General features: G+C 45.7%; 1 protein-coding gene across 1 annotated transcript in view; it reads right to left on the reverse strand.

Moving 5' to 3' along the window:
- PHACTR3 (phosphatase and actin regulator 3) overlaps nucleotides 1–22,600 on the reverse strand; it is a 212,192-nt gene that overhangs the window by 54,945 nt on the left and 134,647 nt on the right.

Here is a 22,600-nt window from a genome sequence, read left to right on the forward strand (position 1 = left end):
GAAGCTAAGCAAGTAGCATGATTGATCTTCAAATGTTCACAGCCTCCCCCAGTCACATGAACTTCAGTCCAGACTATCCTTGGGATCATGTTTCTTATCATGAAACCTCCATATGAGAACGAAACCAAGCCTTGACAAGTTTAAAGGAACCTGCGCTCTCCCTTCATAACACTTTCATCAATGTTTCATCAAAAGACCCTGATACACTATCTCTTTTACCTTTCCCTTGAATAATTTAGAAGTCTTGTATAAAGGTTGATGGGAAGGAAAGGTCATTCCCCTTAAGAGCTCGGGGGTGGGGAGGGTAACAAAGCACAGTGTTTTCTTTAAAAAAAACAAAAAAAAACAAAAAATGGCAGAAGGGCTTTGGCTAATGAGTATTTTCTGTGGAAGATACACATGCCATCCCTTGAACTTCCTAATTGATGCTTCCTCTTCCCGTCTTCCCCTTACCCATTTTCATAATACATAACAAGGGCAGGATTAACTCTCTGGTGGGCACTAGGCAAACAAGTACATCCTGCACCCCTGTCTTAATATAAGTGCAATTTAAAAAACCCCCAAATGGGACCTTGGTTTTGACAGCAGAGGAGGAGAAGGAAGTAGCAGGTAAGAAATGCTGTTTGCCAACATCTCCTGCTAAGTAGAGGACAGTGCACAGGGGGTGGGGAAAATACACCTGTGCATGGAGCAGTGGCTGTGCCCCCCCCCCCCCCACCAAGAAGAAATATCACCACCACTCTACTTTTTGCCAGCAATTAACCAAGCAAATATCAGCCTTGGGAACCACTGGTATACACATCTAAGAGGGCCCCTCCTAAACATTTGGACCCAAGGCACATGCCTAGTTTGCCTATGCCTTAATCCTGCCCTGTATATAACAATGTAATCCCTTCCATTTCCAAGTTTTCTTTATGAAATGAAGGGCTCAGTCATGACTTCAGAACATTTCTGTGCAATAATGATTTACCACTCCCCACTGAATAAAAAAACAAACAAAAAATGTCAGCTGGTGAAGCGATTTCCCAGCAGCTCCCTGCTCTGTAAATGTTGCTGATAAGAGCTTCCGGCAATGGCCACCTTCTGCTGTATTCCTCTGACTGACTATTTTCATGAGCTTCCTGAGTTCATTTCTACTAAGGTCTGACATATATTTTTGGAATTATCATTGTTATCCACAGAACCCCCACCGACTACTGGCGTTCTAGGTCACTACAAATAGCATCAAATGACTCATATACAATGACCCCTGAACAACCCTAATAAACTGCACTTCTGTCCCTGGTACATCCACAACTTATGGTGAAGTGGGAAGGTATCTACCTGCCCACTTTTCAGCCATTACTCTCCTCCCTTGCTACTGACCTACTTAAGACTGTATTTTTCCTAGGGAAATGATATATTTCTTCTTATCTTCTTTTTTTTTTCTTTTCTCCATTGAGATCCTATGTAGATAGCCTGCATAAGTACTTAAGCCATACTGGCTCAGACCAATGGTCCATCTAGCCCAGTATCCTGCTTCCAACAGTGGACAATCCAGGTTACAAGTACCATTCCATGCTACCAATCTCAGGGCAAGCAGAGGCTTCCCCCATGTCTATCTCAATAACAGACTACAGACTTTTCCTCTAGGAACTTGTCCAAACCTTTTTAAAATTTAGATATGCTACCCATCATTGCCACATTCTCCTGCAACGAGCTCCAGAGTTTATTCTTTGAGTGAAAAAATATTTCCTCCTATTTGTTTGAAAAGTATTTCCAAGTAATTTCATTGAGTATCCCCTGGTCTTTGTACTTTTTGAAAGAGTGAAAAATCGATTCACTTTTATCCGTTCTACGCCACTCAGGATTTTGTAGATCTCAATCATATCCCCCCTCAGCTACTCTCTTTTTGAAGCTGAACAGTCTTTCCTCATATGAAAGGAGTTCCATCCCCTTTATCATTTTGGTTGCTCTTTTTTTAACCTTTCCAAATTCTGCTATATCTTTTTTGAGATACGCTGACCAGAATTGAATATAATACTCAAAGTGAGGTTGCACCGAGTGATACAGAGGCATTATAATATTCGTGGTCTTATTTACCATCCCTTTGCTAATAATTCTTAGCATCCTGCTTGCTTTTTTGGCCACTGCCGCACACTGGGCAGAAGATTTCAGCATATTGTCTACAATGACGTCTACGTCTTTTTCTTGGGTGCTAACTCCTAAGGTGAACCCTAGCATCAGGTAACTATGATCAGATTATTCTTCCCAATGTGAATCATTTTGTATTTGTCCACATTAAATTTCATCTACCATTTGGAGTCAGGCTGTGCTGGTCTGCCTGTGGCGACTGAAATGTAGACAAGCTTGACTCTGCCTGTACCAACACTGCTTTCATGCTGGTAGTACAGTTAGAAAATGTACTCTTCACTTTCTGTGTTCAATTTCAGGTGCTGAAGGTATGAAGAGACCAGTTCTATATACCAAGAAAGAGGCACAGAACTCATAACCTCCTGTACCTATTGTAAACTGCTATGTACTGTATAAGGTTGGCAGTATATGAAGTATAAAAAGTATATCAAAACTAGGGCTACGATTAACACCATTAATCGCTATTAATAATTAACTGCCCTCCCTCCCCTTCCCGCCTGCATGCATGCACGCACGGTCATTCCAACATCCATCGCTACCCTCCTGAACTGCTGGCTGCTCTCTTCCCCTCTCCTCCTCTCCCAGTTTACCTTTTTTTTAGTAAATCTTTGCCCTGCCAGCCAAAGAAATCCACTGCCTGAATCATCCCCTTCCTCCTGGTACTGCCTCAGGAGCGAGGAAATCAGTGGGGTGCCCCCAGCCACCAGTGTTTGCACTTCCCAAGCATGCTTAGTTCATGCATGAACTGAGGATGCTCAGGGAATGCCAGCATGGGTGGCTGGAGGCACCTCGCTGACTTCCTCACTCCTGAGGCAACACAAGGAGGAAGGGGGCTGCTTTGGCAGTGGATTTCTTCGACTGGTGGGACTTTGGCATCCCCCCAGCAAAGGTATGATATCTAATGTGGCAGAGGGGGTGGGAGAGGAAATGCATGTCCCCCCCAATGGACTGCCAGCTTTAATTGTGAGATTAAAATTTTTAATCGTGCAGGTGATTGCGATTAAAATTTGTAATCAAAATGCAGCCCTACATAAAACATAAATGGACGTGATTTGGGTTTTTCCAGGATATAAAGGACCTCTGAGCAGCACTGTTTCTTTTAATCATATGATCTGAATATTTTTATTCACCATCATAAAATAATATCCTTCAGTGGAATTTATTCTAAGCCATGAGTTTCAGTGAATTGAGCCTGGGGGCATTTGCTGCCAAATGTATGGACTGTGTAATAGTCCCCCCAGTGCTTTTGCACATCTGTTTGTGGGTACAGTTTGTGTAAGTTTTCTCTCCAAGGCAAAACTTGCATTCTTTCAAAATTGTGCAAAAACATAGGTCTCTGGTAAGACCCCATTTAGAGTACTGTGTACAATTCTGGAGACCATACTTTCAGAAAGATATAAACAAGATGGAGCTGGACCAAAGAGCAGCTACTAAAATGGTCAGTGGTTTCTGTCATAAAATGTATGGGGACAGACTCACCTCCCCCCCCCCCTGTTTATTAAGCCGTGCAGCAATGCTGACACAGCCCATTCAAAGTGAATGGGCTGTGTCGGCATTAATGCATGGCAGCCGCTAGCGAGGCTTAGTAATTGGGGGGAGGGGGTTTAAAGATCTCAGTATCTGTACTTTGGAAGAAAGTTGGATGAGAGGAGATAGAAAAATGCAGAGCTTTTTTTGAGGGGGGTACTTAGGGGTACTGAGTACTGGCACCTTTTCCATTGTCTGCTGAAATTGACCCATGGTCCCCAAGTTTTAATGAAAGAGCTCAGGCTCTACACACAAATTCTATCTTGTCATAGATTCTGTGACTGGTTGCATGGGGCCTGGCTATTGTGGGGTGGATCCCTCAGTGATCAATACACCCCTGAAGGGTGACCTTGCAATTGAGTACCGGCACCTTTTTTCCTAGAAAAATGCACTGGAAAAATGTACATACTTCTGTGGCATCAATGCACAGGGATTGAGTCTCTTTCAACTAAAAGGCAGCTCTAGAATGAGGGGTATAGGATGAAGTTGAAAGGAGATAGAAGTAATCTAAGGAAATGCTTCTTTATGGAAAGGGTGATGGATGTGTGGAACAGCCTTCTAGTGGAGGTGGTGGAGATGAAGACTGTACCTGAATTCAAGAAAACATGGGACAAGCACATGGGATCTCTTAGAGAATGTAGAAGAGATAGTGGATGGTATTGATGGACAGACTGGACAGGCCATATGGGCTTAATCTGCCATCATTTTCTCTGTTTCTATGTAAGTGATATGGCGCATGCCCTGGAACATTTGTATGGAATTATTTTTCAGTTTCATAGTCCTATAACTTGAGTTATTGCGTCAACCATAAATTTGGTGTTTGCAAGAAGCTAAAAGGTTAATCTGAACATAAGCATTGCCATACTGGGACAGACCAAAGGTCCATCAAGCCCAGCATCCTGTTTGCAACAGTGGCCAATCCAGGTCACAAGTACCTGGCAAGATCCCAAAACAGTACAATACCTGTTAAGCTGCTTATCCTAGAAATAAGCAGTGGATTTTCCCAGGTCCATCTTAATAATTTCTTATGGACTTTTCTTTTAGGAAGCTATCCAAACCTTTTTTAAACCCCACTAAGCTAACTGCTTTTACCACATTCTCTAGCAACGAATTCCAGAGTTTAATTACACATTGAGTAAAGAAATGTTTTCTCAAATTTGTTTTAAATTTACTACTTTGTAGCTTCATTGCGTGCTCCCTAGTCCTAGTATTTTTGGAAAGAGTAAACAATTGATTCACGCCTACCTGTTCAACTCCAGCCATTATAGATCTGTATCATATCTCCCCTCTGGATCCTGTCATAATTAGAGGTTAACATTCATGTTTATTTCAGGGTGGAGGAGTAGCCTAGTGGTAGGGCAGTGAGGCTGTGAACCAAAGAAGCCAGGCTTCAAATCCCACTGATGCTCCTTGTGATCCTGGGCAAGTCATTCACCCTCCATTCCCTTATGCACAAACCTAGGACTGGAAAATACCTATTGTACCAGAATGTAACTCACTTTGAACTACTACTAAAAAGACATGAGCAAAATATCCCTCCTTCCCCTCCTAAAAACAAAATAAAGCCATAAAGAGCTATGGGTAATTCAATACTAAAATTTAGAAGCTTCTGAAAATGTGAAAATAATACTAGCAAAGAGAATATCGATCTGGAATTCGTTGCCAGAGAATGTGGCAAAGGTGGTTAGCTTAGTGGGGTTTAAAAAAGGTTTGGCCAGCTTCCTAAAGGAAAACTTCATAGACCATTATTAAAATGACTTGGGGAAAATCCACTGCTTATTTCTGTGATAAGCTGCAGAAAATATATTGAACTTTTTTAGGACCTTGCCAGGGATTTGTGACCTGGATTGGCCACTGTTGGAAACAGGATGCTGGGCTTGATGGACCTTTGGTCTGTCCCAGTGTGGCAATATTTATGTAGTTAAGATCATTTGAGTGAAGCATCCCTTGTTTCTGTGGTAAGAGTGAGTGAAGTTGAAAAAGTGATTTTCAAGATGATGTGCCTTGGGGTTGCCAGGATACAACCCTCTGAGAATTGGAATCTTGCCTTGCATATTAAACATAACCTTTGAATGAAGTATCTATTAATCCTGCACATTTTTGGTAGCAGAAGCTGATTTATAATTGTCCTTTTTTTATCAAAACCCTCCAAGGTGGCGAGAGTTATGCTAAATTAACTTACTTTGTGCTTGGAAGCTCTTATTTGATTTTAACCTTACAGTTCTGTTTTCATTTGCTAATAAATCTTTTAAAGTGTGTTTATAAATCTTTGGCTCCTTCAGACCTTTCTCAATAGATAACATTCAACAGGAGACAGACTATTTGGCAGCTTCTGGGAATGAAAGTTCTACTGAATAGAATGAGGGTCAGAGAAGAGGTTATAAAAAGGACAGATGATTTAATAACAAAAAGTGTCTAATCAATAAACTATTGATTTGCCCAGCTCATGCCTTTAACGTCTTGCTAGGTAAAAAAAAAAACTTACGTCACAGTTCAGTCTCATAAAATGCACAGTTTCTGTAACTGCTTTGAACGTTCATGAGTGTGTTTTCTTGCACAACACACCAATGTATGTCTGACGATAGCACATTTCTCTTTCTCTTTCTATGCACAAGAGAAGTGGTTGTGGATGTGCTTTCATTTGCAATGAAATAGAAAATGCCCCACTGAAACTCCCCATTTTGTTTCCCTTTTTCCTTGAAAATGAGAGCAAAGAAAGAAATTAAATTTTGCAAATGGCATGCACTTCTGCAGATATTAACTCCTTCACCGGGTCTCTGCCTACTGGCCCCTGCATTGACACTGACTGGATAGGTCTGACTCCAAAATGGTGGGGTCACAGTCCATTGAGGCCCATCTGTGGCTATGTCCCTGGTGTAAAGTAGAGCTTCACTGCACAATATCGATTCCAGGGAAATTACAAACATATTAGCAGGTCTAAATGTAAGGAATCACAAGTGCCTATTTTAAGAATATATTTACTCTTTGCTTTGTCAGTAAGAACAATTTGCTAGTTGCAATTAGATCTTCATTGACAGGATTGCATCTCTCCGTCCTCCTGGGCATTCTTTAATCAGTTTACATTATGCACTAACCCTCTTTGGTGTTGTGAATAAGAAAAAAAGTACAATTACCAACACGTATTGGGAGTCTTGCCCACACTTTTCCTCCTTCTGCTGAGAACTAATTTCCAAATCACCTGTCAGCAATGTATTATCTAGAACAGGGGTTCTCAACAGTGCTGTAGCAAGGGTGGCTGACACCCGGGGCGGTTTGCCGCTGCGCACCTCCCCCCCTGGGTGCAGCATGGCGCACCCCCCCCCCAGAGCACATTCTTACCAAGGAGGGCGGGCGGGAGGGCCACTCCGCCCTGAGTGCAAGTCGCTGGGAGCTGTGTCGGCTCCGCTGATTCCCTGCTCTCTCTGCCCCGGAACAGGAAGTAACCTGTTCCGGAGCAGAGAAAGCAGTGAACCAGCGGAGTTGACACCCCCCCAGCGGTGTGCACTCGAGACGGACCACCCCACCCCCCCTTCCTACGCCACTGGTTCTCAATCCAGTCCTTGGGACTCACCTAGCCAGTCAGGTTTTTAGGATACCCACAATGAATATGCATGAGATAAATTTGCATGCCATTGAGGAAGGGCATGCAAATCTATCTCATGCATATTCATTGTGGGTATCCTGAAAACCTGACCCTCCCATCTCTGCACTCTCTTTTTTCAGATCGCATGTAAATTTTATTTTTGTTACATTTGTACCCCGCGCTTTCCCACTCATGGCAGGCTCAATGTGGCTTACATGGGGCAGTGGAGGGTTAAGTGACTTGCCCAGAGTCACAAGGAGCTGCCTGTGCCTGAAGTGGGAATCAAACTCAGTTCCTCAGTTCCCCAGGACCAAAGTCCACCACCCTAACCACTAGGCCACTCCTCCACAAATGCCAATTAAATCTAATTAGTGCCAGTAACTACTTGTTAAAAAGCCAATTATTGGTGCTAATCAGCTTGTTCAATTAAATTGCACACGCAAATTGGGCATGCATGTGCAATTTTTGGCAACTTTTATAGAATTAGGATGATAATGCGGTCCATCCGAAAGATCATCATGTATTTATTACAAGATAAGCAACTCTGTGGGCCCCTTTTACAAAGCGGCGGTAAGCCCGACGTGGGCTTACCACTTGCTAAAAAGGAAATACTGCTGGGCTACCGCAGCAGCCTGGCTTTAGTTCCCACCCCCAACGCGCCGTCATATCTGGTGCTACAAAAATATATTTATTTTTGTAGCGCCGGTGTGTACCTGGTGGTAATTGGACAGTGCCACGTGCTGCCCAGTTACCACCGGGTTAGTGTGAGGGGTAAGGGCCCCCCCCTGCCCCCCTGAAATGGCCACAAAAGTGCTTCACTTGCCACACGGCCATTTCTTTAAAAAAAGAAAGACCTACCTTTTACCTGCTGCAGTAAAAGGGGGCCTCGGCGCGCGTCAAAATCACTTGCTGACACCAGCGCAGGCCACCTTGTGCCACAGCTTGGTAAAAGGGGCCCTGTGTCTGTTATTTATATTAATCAGGGCCCAAGAAAGCAAAAGGGCAGATGATCTGCAAACTCCAAGACGGAAAATCAACAAAGCAGAACGTTATGAAAAAATGTAATTTATTAATAGAATCAAGAGAGTGTCCGACATATCTTATGTCAGCACATTTTTCTGGTTTATTCGGTTGAGCTGTTTTTTTCAATATATATATACTAGAAGATTCACGACTGCGGTCTTCAGTACATTTGGTTTCATCAAATCTACCATATTTTGACAGTAGAGGATCATTGTGTAGCCCCTGAAGCAGCCCTGCTGGGCGAAACACGGCCTGTGTCGGGCTGTACTGTATATCATTTTTAATATCTATTAATAAATGACATTTTTTCATAACAATCTGCTTTGTTGATTTTCCATTTATATTAATCAGTGCACATGCTCTTCACTCTAAGTGTCCCTTTACGAATCATCGGTAGGGCTATCGCAGGGGTAGCACAGGCACCCTGCAGTGGTTTTGAAGTTGGCACATGCTGTTTACTGTGGTAGAAAATATTTTTCTATTTTCTACCACAGGGGTTGTTCTCGGCGGTAATCAGCAGCGCGGCCACATTGGCGCTCACTGCCTGATTACCACACGAGTAGGGTGAGAGCCTTTACCGCTAGGTCAATGGGTGGCAGTAAGGGCTCAGGCAGTAAACAGCCATTTGCTACTTTTGATTTTACCACATGGCCATTTACTGCCCCCATTTAAAAAAGCTCTTTTTCCCAGCTGCAGTAAAAAATGGCCCAGCGAGCGCCAATTTCACACGTCCACACTACCGCAGGCCATGTTACCGAGAATTGTTAAAAGGATCCCTAAGTATGTTGTTTATATGATTAATGCACATTCTCTTCAGTTCATGTATTTTAGTTACATTATTCCGTGCCCATGCTGTTCAGTCTATGGCGCTTATTTTTGAAGCATATGGATGTCTCAAAATGCCCAAATGGACATCTATGTGCTTGATGTCTAAATTCTAATTTTGCAAAGGCAGAAAAGAGATGTCCAGCTCTGCAGTTTGTCCAAAAATCAAGGGGGTGTTTTTTGGGCGGGACTAGGGGGGCCCATAATCAAGATGTGCAACAGCGATTACCGAACAAGAAAATCTTCAGTCACATCCAGGGCAGGGGCGTAGCCAGACTACAGATTTTGGGTGGGCCTAGGGAAGAAGTGGGTGGGCACCAATTGTTCTCCCCCCCCCCCCCCCCAACCACCACCCCAAAAATATCTCAGCTGGTGGGAAAACGCTTCTTTCCACCTTGGCAGTCTGCAGCAGGCATGCGCTGAAAACTGAACATACGCAGGTGCCAGTATCATGGAGAGTAGCGTTTTCGTTACCATCTGGAGGAAGTTTTCAGCTGGCTGAGCTTGGGATCCCACAGCTACCACTAAACGTGTGCTACTGTTGGGTGGGCCTGAGCCCTAAGTGGGTGGGCCCCGGCCCACCCAGGCCAACCTGTGGCTATGCCACTGGTCCAGGGTACAAAAAGGTGCTCTGATTAAAGCATGACCCCTCATGAATCCCTCAGTGGTTGCTGTCCCCCTCCCTCTCCCCTGAAAGTGAAAGTAAATAGTGAAAGGGGATATCAGGCTCTATGACAGCTTCCGGTATTATGGGCATTCTTAGGGTCCCTTTCACTAAAGCGTTGTCGCGTGACAATGGGCTTGCCACGCAGCAACCCGGAACTACCACCAGCCCAGTGAGGGTGCCGGCAGTAGTTCCATCCTCAGTGTGCACCATTTCCAGTGCTAGCGGAAATATTGAACAAATATTTTAGCAAGGGGTTAACCGGCAGTAATCAGGCAGCATCGTGTGCTGCCCGGTTACCGCCGGGTTATCGCAGCAGCCCCATGTCAATGGGTAGCGGTAAGTGCTTCCCTTAGAAGTGGCAAGTGCGAACTAACCGCACAACCATTTCTTTTTTCAGCCTTTTTACCTGCTGCGGTAAATGGGGCCCTGGAGCGTGGCAAAAACGGCCACTGCCACTAAGGCAGGGCCCCTTTTACCACAGCTTAGTAAAAGAGACCCTTAGTAAAACAGGAAGCAAATCTGAGGAGTAGCCTAGTGGTTAGGGCAGTGGTTCAAATCCCACTTTGTTTTGGTTACATTTGTACCCTGCGCTTTCCCACTCATGGCAGGCTCAATGCGGCTTACATGGGGCAATGAAGGGTTAAGTGACTTGCCCAGAGTCACAAGGAGCTGCCTGTGCCTGAAGTGGGAATCAAACTCAGTTCCCCAGGACCAAAGTCCACCACCCTAACCACTAGGCCACTCCTCCACTCCACTTTAGCTCTTTTATTGCTTTTCCTTATTGTGAGCTCTCCAGAAATAGAAAAATACCTACAGTACTTAAAGCCTGAAGACTATTGGAGTTGTGCACATTCAGGTACAGTAGGCATTTTTCTTTACCTGGAAGGCTCGCAATTACAAAATAATTATTTATTGCATTTGTATCCCACATTATCCCAACTTTTTGCGGGCTCAATGTGGCTTACAATTCATCGTGGATATGGGAAATAGAGGGGAACATACATTTATTATAACAGAGAGTTTTGGATTAAATGATAATAATAAAGCAAAAGATAGTATAAAACATTTCTGGATAAGTCAGAGGTTATACAGTTACATGTGTTGCTCTTTGTTGTATATCTTGTCGAAGAGATAGGTTTTCAATAGTTTGCGGAAGTTTGTCAGTTCATAGACAGTTCTCAAGTTGCGTGGCAACGCGTTCCAGAGCTGCGTGCTCATATAGGAGAAGGTAGATACGTGCATTAATTTGTATTTCAGGCCTTTGCAATTTGGTGGATGAAGGTTTATTTTATTACAAAATAAAAGTTAAAGTTGGATTTGAACCCTGGGTCCTTTGGTTTAAAGTCCACTAACCACTAGGCTGCTCCTCTGTTATGTAAGGGTGCCTGTGTGACCATTCTTCTACGAATGCTGCCAGATAGAGGTCCTTCTCCCTCTTTTTTGCCATTCATGTGTAGGAATTTCCAGTTTGCAAAATGGCTGTTCATGCTGGACATCCTCAGAACACAGATGTCCATCTTACCTATTTTCAAACAGAAAATCCTGACGTATTTTCTGTTGGAATATACATGTGAGATGGGCACCCGTTTTGGACATTATGAACTGGATGTCTCTATTCTGACTTAGATGTCCTTCTGAAAATAATGTACATTATTTATATTATTCAACGCCCATGCTCTTCAGTTTATATGTGTTATTTATGCTATTAACGCACATTATTAATGATATAGACATTCAAATATTTGAAAGGTATAAATCTACAAACCTTTTCTAAAGATGGGAAGGAGGTAGACCTAGAGGACATGAATTGAGGTTGCAGGGGAGAGGGAGCACGACTCAGGAATAATGTTAGGAAGTACTTTTTCAAGGACAGGGTGGTAGATAACTGGAATGCCAGAGTTTAATTGCACACTGAGTGAAGAAGTATTTTCTCTGATTTGTTTTAAATTTACTTCTTTGTATCTTCATTGCGTGCCTCCTAATCCTAGTATTTTTGGAAAGAGTAAACAAGCGATTAACGTCTACCCGTTCCACTCCATTCATTATTTTATAGACCAGTGGTTCCCAAACCTGGTCCTGGAGGCACCCCAGCCAGTCAGGTTTTCAGGATATCCATGATGAATATTCATGAGAGAAAGTTGCATGCACTGCCTCCACTGCATGCAAACCTCTCTCATGAATATTCATTGTGAATATCTTGAAAACCCGACTGGTTGGGGTGCCTCCAGGACCAGGTTTGGGAACCACTGTTATAGACTCTGTCATATCTCCCCTCAACCGTCTTTTCTCTAAGCTCAAGAGCCCTAGCCGCTTTAGCCTTTCCTCAAAGGGAGGTGGTGGAGATGAAAATGGTATCGGAATTTTAAAAATGCATGAGATAAACACAAAGGAATCCTGTATGGAAAGTATGAAACCAAACAAGTTTCACAGTGATTAGATAGCAACTCCAACAGTTGGGAAGCAAAACCAGTGCTGGGCAGACTTCTATGGTCTATGCCCTGAAAATGATAAGGACAAATCACGATCAAGTATACATATGTACATTTAGTTCACATCATACATTATGCCATGAATTATCTTGTTAGGCAGGTTGGATGAACCGTACAGGTAGTCATCTGCCGTCATCTACTATGTTACATGCTTTTCAGTTTATGTATGTTATTTATGTATTTTATTAATATTATTCAATGCCCAAGCTCTTCAGTTTGTGTGTTATTTACCTTATTCAGTGACTATGCTCTTCAGTTTATATATGTTTATGTATATTATTCAACACCCTCACTCTTCAGTTTATTTATTTATTTTTATTTATTTATTACATTTGTACCCCACATTTTCCCACCTATTTGCAGGCTCAATGTGGCTTACATAGTACCGGAAAGGCGTTTGCCAATTCGGTTGTGGCCTGCACTAAGGGGCCCTTTAATTAAGATGTGGTAGGCCTAACGCAGGCCTTCCGTGCGCTAAAAGAGCACTACTGTTTGACATGCTGAGGCATCCCATGGTAGTTTCCTGCTCAGTGTGCACTAATCTGTGCTGGAAAATATTTTTTATTTTCCAGCATAGAAGGTGTGCCTAAACTAATTGGGCAGCATGGGTATATTACTGCATGTTACCTGATTAGCACAGGAGTAGCGCAGGATCCTCATCAATCTATTACATTTCTTTGAAGGGGTGAACAAGTGTGGATAAAGGTGAGCCGGTTGATATAGTTTATCTGGATTTTCAAAAGGCATTTGACAAAGTACCTCATGAAAGACTCCAGAAAAAATTGGAGAGTCATGGGATAGGAGGTAGTGTCCTACTGTGGATTAAAAACTGGTTAAAAGATAGAAAACAGAGAGTAGGGTTAAATGGTCAGTATTCTCAATGGAGAAAGTTAGATAGGGGGGTTCCTCAGGGGTCTGTGCAGTGACCATTGCTTTTTAATATATTTATAAATGTTCTAGAGAAGGGAGTAACTAGTGAGGTAATTAAATTTGCTGATGACATAAAATTATTCAAAGTTGTTCAATCATAAGAGGATTGTGAAAAATTGCAAGAGAACCTTACGAGACTGGGAGACTGGGCATCCAAATGGCAGATGACGTTTAATGTGAGCAAGTGCAAAGTGACGCATGTGAGAAAGAGGAACCCGAATAGAATGTTAGGTATTATTAGGAAAGGAATGGAAAACAAAAATTAGGACATTATAATGCCTTTGTATCGCTCCATGGTGCGACCGCACCTCGACTATTGTGTGCAATTCTGGTCAGCGCATCTCAAAAAGATATAGTAGAATTAGAAAAGGTACAGAGAAAGGTGACGAAATGATAAAGGGGATGGGACAACTTCCCTATGAGGAAAGGCTAAAGCGGCTAGGGCTCTTCAGCGGAGAAAAGACGCCTGAGGGGAGATATGATAGAGGTCTATAAAATAATGAGTGCAGTGGAACGGGCAGTGCTTTTTTTGTGCCGGTATGCACCGGTACGGCGTACCGGCACCTTTTTTCCCCCATGGTGAGTCCTGCACCCTTCCTCTCACTCCCCTACTTACTACTACGTCGGACTCGGCAGCGCAAACGGTGCAAGCAGCGACTGAGAGAGACTGGCAATGTCGGAGCTTCCTTCTGCGAGTCCCGCCTACGATGTTTCAACTTCCTGTTTCTGCATAGGCGGGACTCGCAGAGGGAAGCTCCAACACTGCCAGCCTCTCTCAATCGCTGCACTGTTCGCGCTGCCACGTCCAATACTGGCAGCCTTTATCGCTTCACTGGCTGGAAGGCAGGCAGTAGAGAAGGAGGATGGGCTGAGGGAAGGAGGATGGGCTGGGGGAAGAAGAATCGCTGGACATGGATGACAGGGGAGGGCAGAAGAGAAAGGAGAATCTCTGGACATGGATGGGATGGGATGGGAGGGCAGGGCAGGGGAGAATCACTGGACATCGATGGGAGGGGAAGGCAGGGAAGAGAGAATTGCTGGACATGGATGGGAGAGGAGAGAAGGGAAGAGAGAATTGCTGGACATGGATGGGAGGGGAGAGCAGGGGAGAGAGGAGAATCGCTGGACATCGATGGGTGGGAGGGGAGGGCAGGAAAGAGAGAATTGCTGGACATGGATGGGAGGGGAGGGCAGGAGAGAGAGGAGAATCACCTGGACATGGATGGCAGGGGAGGACAGGGGGCAGGGAAGAATCGCTGGACATGGATGGTAGGGGAGGACAGGGGGCAGAGAAGAATCGCTGGACATGGATGGGAGGGCAGGGCAGGGAGGAGACATACTGGACATGGATGGGAGGAGAGGTCAGGGAAAAGAGATTCACTGGACATGGATGGAAGGGGAGAGAGGAGAATCGTTGGACATGGATCAGAGGGGAGGGAAGGGGAGAGAGGAGAATCGCTAGACATGGATGGCAGGGGAGGACAGGGGACAGAGGAGAATCACTGGACATGGGAGGGGAGGGCAGGGGAGAGAGGAGACATGCTGGACATGGATGGAGGGAAGGGAAGAGAGGAAGGAGATGCACATGGATGGGAGGGCAGGGAAGAGAGGAGAAATGCTGAAAATGGATGGAGAGGAGAGCAGGAGATACAGGAGAATTGCTGGACTTGGATGGAGGAGAGGGGAGAGAGAATTATTGCTTTATATGGATACAGGTGAGGGAAGAGAGGAGAAATGCTGGACATGGATGGCAGGGAGGAGAGAGGAGAAGTGCTGGACATGGATGGAGGGAAGGAAAGAAAAAAAAAAGAAGATGCACATGGATGGAGATGAAGGGAAAGGGAAGAAAGGAGACAAACTGCACATGGATGGAGAAAATAGGCAAAAGCTGGATCCATGTTATACCTCCTCCAGTCAATTCCATGGAGGAGGACCCAACTTTTACTTATGGATGTATGGCAAGAAATGAAGAAGAAAGGAGGAAAGTAAAGAAATAAATGGAAAGGAAGCCCTGGAAACGGAGTTAAGGGAACAGATAGAGAGCAGCAGAATCAGAGACTGGGACCAATATGGATAGAAAAACAGTCACCAGACAACAAAGATAGAAAAAATCATTTTATTTTCATTTTAGTGTTTGAAATATGTCCAATTTGAAAATTTACATCTGCTGTCTTATTTTGCACTGGGTATACTGGAGCTGTAACAGCTTACAGAAATTATTTATAATGAAAAAATCATGTTATTTTTTCTCCTATACTAATATAATATTTTCATTGATTTCTGTTTATATGCGCCATGGCTAGTATAAGGGTTGTGGCTAATGAGGGTGTGGCTATCATAGGGGTGGAGCCATATGTCGTGATCCCGCCCATAATGAATACTGGCACCTTTTTTCTACAAAAAAAGCACTGGGAACGGGTAGACATGAATCGTTTGCTTACTCTTCCCAAAAATACTAGGATTAGGGGGCATGCAATGAAACATAAAAACATACAAACATAGAAACATGACGGAAGATAAAAGGCCAAATGGCCCATCCAGTCTGCTCATCCTCCGTAACCACTAACTCTTCCTTTCCCTAAGGAATCCCATGAGCTTATCCCTCATGCTTATCCCATACTATCTTAAATTCCAACATAGTCCTTGTCTCCACGACCTCTACCTGGAGGCTATACCACTCTTCCACCACCCACTCCATGAACAAATACTTTCTTAGATTCCTCCTAAGCCTATTTCCTCTTAACTTCATCATATGCCCCCTCATTCCAGAGTTTTCTAGATTAGTAAATTTAAAACAAATCAGAGAACATATTTTTTCGCCCAATGTGTAATTAAACTGTAGAATTTGCTGCAATGTAGTCAAAGCAGTTAGCTTAGCGGGGTTTAAAAATGTTTTCATAGCTTCCTTAAAGAAAAGTCCATAGGCCATTATTAAGATGGACTTGGGGGAAAATCCACTGCCTATTTTTAGGATAAGCAGCATAAATTGCATTGTACTGTTTTGGGATCTTGATAGGTGCTTGTGACCTGGATTGACCACTGTTGGAGGATACTGGGCTTGATGGATCTTCAGTCTGTCTCAGTAAGACAACACTTATGCTCTTATATTCTTATTACCGCCTGCTAAATTGGTGACGGTAAGAGATCCCGTGGTAATGGCCATGTGCTAATGGGGAAATTAGCACATGGCCATTACAATAAGGTATGGCACGGCAGCCATTTTACCACCACAATAAATCGCTACAGTGCTTGGAAAACCCACACTGACATGAGCACCAGTCACTTTTAGCGTGGCTTAGTAAAAGGTCCCCTAAATGCATAAAAATCTGGGTCATTGAGTACTGCTCATGATCGAACTTGGCAAGCTAGAGAGCCCCATTGATACAGCACTGTATTCAGCAACTATATTGGTTCCAGTATTTACCGCAGTGAATTATTGATCATGTGGAATGAAACTGCGCTGACGGCTTACAACGCCAGTAGATGCGCGATTCTTCACTTAAGTTGTATCATCACTTCGAGAATTCAATTGTTCTACATGTCTTATGATTCTGTGAAGCTGATTGATTTGCACTTTAACGACCATTGAGGAAGGCATTTTAGCCAAAACACATGTTGGGTCTATTTGGGTCAGTTTACCTTTGGGAATGAACATTTGAACGTTCTTACTCAGCTGTTTGCCTTGGTCATTTGGAACATTCCCACTTCCACCCTTCCTGGTTTCCCATGAAACTGGAGAGGCAACGACCATGACGGCGTCTTGAACTATCATGTTTTGTCATATATTTCTTTTTTAAAATTTCATTAGGTTTTCAAAATTTTTAAATAAAAGAAACAAAACAAAAAGTAAAATGGAACGGAAAACGGTGCACACCACTATGGAGACATAAAAAATGTGTGCGTTCATGATGTATATGCGCATATGTAAATGCAAAAATTCCACCTATTCTATGAACAGGCACCTAGTGAATGAACACATAGGCGGAGTCTGGGCATAGAATGGGCAGGGCGCACAGTTACATGCATATATTAGAGAATACTATCATTTATGTGCATTTCATGGCAGTTCAGGTGTGAGCATTTAGGCTCATGCCTAAATTATAGTGCATATTTGACCTGTGGCACTAGTGTTCTATAAATGAAACTAGGCATGAGCTTTCCTTTAGGGGATAGATGCCCTCTATCCCCCGGATTCTATATAGCGTGACTTAAGTTGCGCATGTGTCGCGTGCTCGAGGACCTTGGCATACTGTCAGGCTTCTTCCCCGAGAGCACTGGGTTCGTGAGCCCATGGGCCACTACCGTGGAGCGGCAGTGGCAGGCAAGCTCACCTCCAAGGTAGAGATGAGACAAAACTGGACCGGAACCCCGGACTGGAGTTCTACACCGGAACACTCGGAACTGGAACGCACCAGACGGGTGCGCACTGGAGTGGAGCCCCCTGGACTGGAACACACTGGAGGGCCCCACAGGACTGGAACATACAGGAGTGAAACCCGCTGGACTGGAACACACTGGACCTAGGCTTCACCTACGCTTGACCACCTTTCCCCGAGGGTTAAGCCCTAAGGTTCTGGCAGCCGGTAGGACTTACAGGAAAACCCGGAACTGGAACTTGCAAGCAGGAACAGCAGGAATGAAGATCCAGGAGTGCCCCCTGGCACCTAGGCGCAGGCAAGGCCGACAGGCAGGGACTGTCCGGGTTCTGGCAGTCGGCAGGTTTAAACAAAATGACTAGTAAACTGTACCTAGGCTAATAGAAACGCTATACCCAGGCAAACCAGTCATACACAAGAAACATACACAGCGCACACTCAGGAGACTTGAAAGCTATACACCAGCTAACAACAAAGCTGTGCCCAAGCTAACAAGTCATGCACTGGAAACAAACACAGAGCACTAGCAAAGCTATACACAGGCTAACAAGCCACACGGTGCCTAAGCTGGCTAGTCTAAACAAACACAGAGCACTAGCAAAGCTATACACAGGCTAACAAGCCACACGGTGCCTAAGCTGGCTAGTCTAAACAAACACAGAGCACTAGCAAAGCTATACACAGGCTAACAAGCCACACGGTGCCTAAGCTATCTAGTCAAACATAGAAACTCACACAGAGCAAACACTGAAACAGTGTACAGAGCACTCTATACACCAGGGCCCTAAATGAAATGCAAAGGCCCGGGCTGTAGTCTCTAAGTGATTAATAAAGCCCTTCCACACCACAGACACAGCTGTAGCAATCACCTTGCATCCAAACAGAGGCTTGACACACAGAGCAGTCAGCCCAGCGGGAGCCATCTTGGATACTGGCATAGAGGAGTCGGCGGCAGCCATCTTGGAAAAGGCATAGCCCACACAGGTGAGGTTCAGTAGGGCAATCAGCACACAGAGCCAGAGAGAAACTAAGACAGAGACAAGCAGAAGCCAGCACAGCCACTGACTCCCAGAAACAGGGTAAGTCTGAGGGTGGTCACGGCCACAGACGTAACAGTACCCCCTCCTCAAGACCCCCCTCTCGGTCTCCCTGAGGAGTTCAGGTGTCCAGGGGTAACTATGGTGAAACCTTCTGATGGGTCTCAAAAGCCAGACATAGATCACTGGACTGGAAGTCACAGGGAAGTTCAAAACTGGCAGACAAAAGTAGCACCTGTGACCAGGAGGCTCCTTCGAATCACCACGGGGCAACCTCAGGAACATGGATGCATCAAGAGGAACAAAATTAAAAAGTAACCCTTCCCAGAGGGAACCCACAATGTCCTGGACCTCTTGGCAATTCCGTGTAATGGCAAGAGCAAGGCTGAAGCCACTACCCCAGCTGACATCAGAAGCTGGGCTGGGGCCCAAAGTGGCATCCCAGTCTTGACAGGAACTAGAAGTCTGAACAGAAGCAGATCTGGAACTGAAACCTGGGTTGGCATCCAAAACTGAGCCGGGATTTGGACCCGGACTGGAATCAACCCCTTGATTGTAACTGGAACTGCAACTCGATCCAGACTCAGCATCTTGACTGGAACCCCAACTCGATCCAGACTCAGCATCTTGACTGGAACTGCAACTCGATCCAGACTCAGCATCTTGCCTGGAACTCCAACTCGATCCAGACTCAGCATCTTGCCTGGAACACCAACTCGATCCAGACTCAGCATCTTGCCTGGAACTGCAACTCGATCCAGACTCAGCATCTTGCCTGGAACTCCAACTCGATCCAGACTCAGCATCTTGACTGGAACTCCAACTCGATCCAGACTCAGCATCTTGACTGGAACTCCAACTCGATCCAGGCTCAGCATCTTGACTGGAACCACAACTCGATCCAGACTCAGCATCTTGACTGGAACTACAACTCGATCCAGACTCAGCATCTTGACTGGAACTCCAACTCGATCCAGGCTCAGCATCTTGACTGGAACCACAACTTGATCCAGACTCAGCATCTTGACTGGAACCCCAACTCGATCCAGACTCAGCATCTTGACTGGAACCGCAACTCGATCCAGACTCAGCATCTTGACTGGAACTGCAACTCGATCCAGACTCAGCATCTTGACTGGAACTCCAACTCGATCCAGACTCAGCATCTTGACTGGAACTGCAACTCGATCCAGACTCAGCATCTTGACTGGAACCGCAACTCGATCCAGACTCAGCATCTTGACTGGAACTCCCACTCGATCCAGACTCAGCATCTTGCCTGGAACCGCAACTCGATCCAGACTCAGCATCTTGACTGGAACTCCAACTCGATCCAGGCTCGGCATCTTGACTGGAACTACAACTCGATCCAGACTCAGCATCTTGACTGGAACTGCAACTCGATCCAGACTCAGCATCTTGACTGGAACTGCAACGCGATCCAGACTCAGCATCTTGACTGGAACTCCAACTCGATCCAGGCTCAGCATCTTGACTGGAACTCCAACTCGATCCAGACTCAGCATCTTGACTGGAACTACCACTCGATCCAGACTCAGCATCTTGACTGGAACTGCAACTCGCTCCAGACTCAGCATCTTGACTGGAACTCCAACTCGCTCCAGACTCAGCATCTTGACTGGAACCCCAACTCGATCCAGACTCAGCATCTTGACTGGAACTCCAACTCGGTCCGGGACTACTAAGCCACCTTCTTTCAGCTTGGGCTTCAGGAGTATCCCGTAGGGTTGGCTCCGAGAGGAGTTGGAAGCGGTAAAAGAACAGCTTGGTAGAGGGATCCATAGCAGAAACTGGGTTTTCTTCAAACCCAAGCCAGGAGACACGCTTTCTCTCTGCGGCAGCTTCAGGGGTATTCTTCAAGGCTGGATCAGACAAAAGGGCAACCCGGTACTCCTGGAGCGTCATAAACGGATCCAGCTCAAAAATGGGGTTGGAACTGGGATCCACACTGGTACTAGGAGACTCCGTAGACAGCGCCACTTGAACTGGACGCAGAGACTTGGCTTGAAGCGCTGCTTGGACTGGAATCGGAGACTCGGTCAGAAGCATCCCTCGGACTGGACTCGGAGACTCGAATGGAAGCGCCACCTGAACTGGGATAGGCGGCTCGGTCAGAAGCGTCCCTCGGACTGGACTCTGAAGCTTGGCTGGACGCGCTGCTCGGACTGGATTCAGAGGCTTGTCTGGGCGCGCTGCTTGAATGGGACTGGACCCCTGCTGGGCCCAGAGCATGGAATTCCCAAGACGTCTCCTCTCAGCGACAGCTTCAGGAGTATCCCACAAAGCTGGATTCAAGACAAGGCTGCGGCGATACTCTGAGAGCGTGATAAAAGGGTCCATATCTGAAACTGGGTTTTCAGCGATTCCAAGCCACCGGACACGTTTTCTCTCAGCTGCCGCTTCAGGGGTCTTCTTCAAAACAGGATTAGACAAAAGTTTCCCACGATACTGACGAAGAGTCATAGAAGGATCCAGCACAATGACGGAGCTGGACCCCAGCTGGGTCGGCTGGGTGGGGGTTCTTGCCGGGCTCATGGCCTTTGCATTCTGTCGCGTGCTCGAGGACCTTGGCATACTGTCAGGCTTCTTCCCCGAGAGCACTGGGTTCGTGAGCCCATGGGCCACTACCGTGGAGCGGCAGTGGCAGGCAAGCTCACCTCCAAGGTAGAGATGAGACAAAACTGGACCGGAACCCCGGACTGGAGTTCTACACCGGAACACTCGGAACTGGAACGCACCAGACGGGTGCGCACTGGAGTGGAGCCCCCTGGACTGGAACACACTGGAGGGCCCCACAGGACTGGAACATACAGGAGTGAAACCCGCTGGACTGGAACACACTGGACCTAGGCTTCACCTACGCTTGACCACCTTTCCCCGAGGGTTAAGCCCTAAGGTTCTGGCAGCCGGTAGGACTTACAGGAAAACCCGGAACTGGAACTTGCAAGCAGGAACAGCAGGAATGAAGATCCAGGAGTGCCCCCTGGCACCTAGGCGCAGGCAAGGCCGACAGGCAGGGACTGTCCGGGTTCTGGCAGTCGGCAGGTTTAAACAAAATGACTAGTAAACTGTACCTAGGCTAATAGAAACGCTATACCCAGGCAAACCAGTCATACACAAGAAACATACACAGCGCACACTCAGGAGACTTGAAAGCTATACACCAGCTAACAACAAAGCTGTGCCCAAGCTAACAAGTCATGCACTGGAAACAAACACAGAGCACTAGCAAAGCTATACACAGGCTAACAAGCCACACGGTGCCTAAGCTGGCTAGTCTAAACAAACACAGAGCACTAGCAAAGCTATACACAGGCTAACAAACCACACGGTGCCTAAGCTGGCTAGTCTAAACAAACACAGAGCACTAGCAAAGCTATACACAGGCTAACAAGCCACACGGTGCCTAAGCTGGCTAGTCTAAACAAACACAGAGCACTAGCAAAGCTATACACAGGCTAACAAACCACACGGTGCCTAAGCTGGCTAGTCTAAACAAACACAGAGCACTAGCAAAGCTATACACAGGCTAACAAGCCACACGGTGCCTAAGCTATCTAGTCAAACATAGAAACTCACACAGAGCAAACACTGAAACAGTGTACAGAGCACTCTATACACCAGGGCCCTAAATGAAATGCAAAGGCCCGGGCTGTAGTCTCTAAGTGATTAATAAAGCCCTTCCACACCACAGACACAGCTGCAGCAATCACCTTGCATCCAAACAGAGGCTTGACACACAGAGCAGTCAGCCCAGCGGGAGCCATCTTGGATACTGGCATAGAGGAGTCGGCGGCAGCCATCTTGGAAAAGGCATAGCCCACACAGGTGAGGTTCAGTAGGGCAATCAGCACACAGAGCCAGAGAGAAACTAAGACAGAGACAAGCAGAAGCCAGCACAGCCACTGACTCCCAGAAACAGGGTAAGTCTGAGGGTGGTCACGGCCACAGACGTAACAGCATGCAAGTCTGGTCGTATTCTGGATTTG

The sequence above is a fragment of the Microcaecilia unicolor genome, chromosome 8 (assembly GCF_901765095.1).
Source record: "Microcaecilia unicolor chromosome 8, aMicUni1.1, whole genome shotgun sequence".
Taxonomy (NCBI): Eukaryota; Metazoa; Chordata; class Amphibia; order Gymnophiona; family Siphonopidae; genus Microcaecilia; species Microcaecilia unicolor.